Source organism: Triticum aestivum, chromosome 5A, assembly GCF_018294505.1.
Source record: "Triticum aestivum cultivar Chinese Spring chromosome 5A, IWGSC CS RefSeq v2.1, whole genome shotgun sequence".
Taxonomy (NCBI): Eukaryota; Viridiplantae; Streptophyta; class Magnoliopsida; order Poales; family Poaceae; genus Triticum; species Triticum aestivum.
In genome coordinates, this window is record NC_057806.1 from 23,534,066 (window position 1) to 23,536,388 (window position 2,323).

A 2,323-nucleotide genomic window follows, 5' to 3' on the forward strand; every position below is an offset into this window, starting at 1 on the left:
TCACCAATATAAATACCCCAACACCCCCCCTCTAAACACATCAAATCAAACCCCAAGCCCTACACCGCACCCCACTCCGCGCCCTACACCGCCGCCGCGCCCCACACCCGCGCCGCCGCCGCCGCACCTTGCCCACGCCGCCGCCCTACGCCGCCGCCGCCGGAGCCCCTCGCCGGAGACCTCGTCGGAGGTTGCCCCGCGTCTCTATTCCTCGGATCGTTTTCTTCTAATCGTTCCAATTCTTTTCTACTCTTCCGATTCGTTTTCTCTCCGGTTCTTCTCTAAACCGTTCCGGTTTTCTACATCGGTTTTTCGTTCGGTTTTCTTCTCCAAAACCCTAGATCGGATTCGTTTTCTTTTCCGACTTAGTTGCTTTTGGATCGTTCGCCGGACCCGTTCGTCCTAACGAACATGATCACCGGATTCTTCTAGGTTAACGAACGTCCGTTCGTTTAACCGTTCTTCTTTTTCTTTTCGTCGGATTTATTCCACGATCGTGATCTCACATCCGATCTTCGTTCTAGTTTATCTTCTCGCTCGTTTATCGGAATCAGGTGATTCAAGCGCCTGGAGTTCCGTTTCGAAACTGCCGTTCCGTCTAATCAACTTAAACAAGTTTTTGCCCCGGTAAAGTTTGACCTAGTTTCAACTTGCTAGAACCGAGTTGTTTTCTTCCGCCGTTTGTTTTCCGTTTCTTTGTTCGGTTCATTCTTTCTTTGCAACCGGAGTTCTTAAGTTGAACTTTCTGGTTCATTCTCTCGTTCGAGTTTTACCTGTGCATTAGATGAGTACTTATTGTATGCTTGTTGTTTGTCTGCGATAGATCACCCGGATTGCGCCCCTGTTACTTCGAAACCCTAGGACTCGTGGATCATCAGCAAGGCAAGTAACACTTTGATCATACCTTTTCTACAACCCATGTTTTATTGCATTAGATCAATCCTCTCACATTGCATGATTAGGATCTAATTAAATTGTGGGATGGGAAGTAGATGAGGTAGTACCTATCACCTGTATTATTATGAAACCTTTGGGAGTTACTTCTACGTTTGCTTATTATGCCATGCTATGCTAGTAGACGTGGATTGGGTGAGTGATATCCATGACAGATGTGAGTTGATAATTTTAAATGGTTTATCTAAGGTGGCAACTTAAACACACATCTGGGTGGATTGAGGCACCTGATGTCTATCAGGACTTGCCTGTTTTTTTTTTCGGACCGCCACCCAGGCTCAAAGGGATCATAAGATCTTTCATGCTAGAAACTTCCGTGTGCAGCCACATGCTACTATGGGCTCTGGCATAGTTGACTAAGTTGTGCGAACTCTTACGGGGTGGACTAGTAGATGTAGGGGTTGTAGGTGGTACGGTCTACCCCACATGTAAGGTGCTAGCGCTTCTGAAAGACTATGTCTCGGTCATCCGTTTCTCAAACACCATGTAGTGCGAGAAAACAAACGAAGGCGATCGAGTCATGTGGGGAAAAGTGCGCAAACCTCTGCAGATTTGTACAAACTAATCATGATTAGCCGTGTCCCCGGTTATGGACAACTTGAGTATCTAGTACTTGAATATCATGTGAATCTCAACATGTTACTTCTAATTAATGTTGTTGGGTTTTAATTATTTTTAATTGGGATTGAGAATGCTGTCAACCATTCTCAATGTTTCACAACCACCATGATAGTTAAATAAATTTATTCCTTTGCAGTAGGGAAAAATTGGCTTTACGCAAAAACTGTAACCATAGAGCTTTCCACCAGCCATATATGCATATAGTATAGCTGTTTCATTCCATTACTCTCTATGTGTTACTTTGCCAGCATATTCCATGTGCTGACCCGTTTTTGGGCTGCAACGTTAATGTTGCAAACTTTTCAGACGACGATTGAGGTGCTTTTAGGTCATGGTTCTATACTCAGTGATGCCGCTGGAGTTGATGGACCCATTTATATTCCAAGTCTTCCGCTGTTATCAACACTAGATGGCCTTAAGCCATATTTGTTGTAATAAGTTCTCTTTGAGACAACGATGTAATAAGTGTGTGATTGCCACTCTGCTATAAATCCTTCGCTGTATTGTGTGGTGTCAGCATTACTGATCCAGGGATGACACCGGAGCACAGTAGACTTGATCCATTCGGGTCGGGTCGCCACAAAGATGGTATCAGAGCACACGCTGACTGTAGGACACGACCACTAAGTTAAAGCCATAGATCACCATTCTCTTCTCATTTTCTAACTCCTCATCTTTTCTACTCTTTTAGGATGACGAACGTGAAGATTAAGTACGCTCAACCGGATGAAGGCACACCTTTTGGATT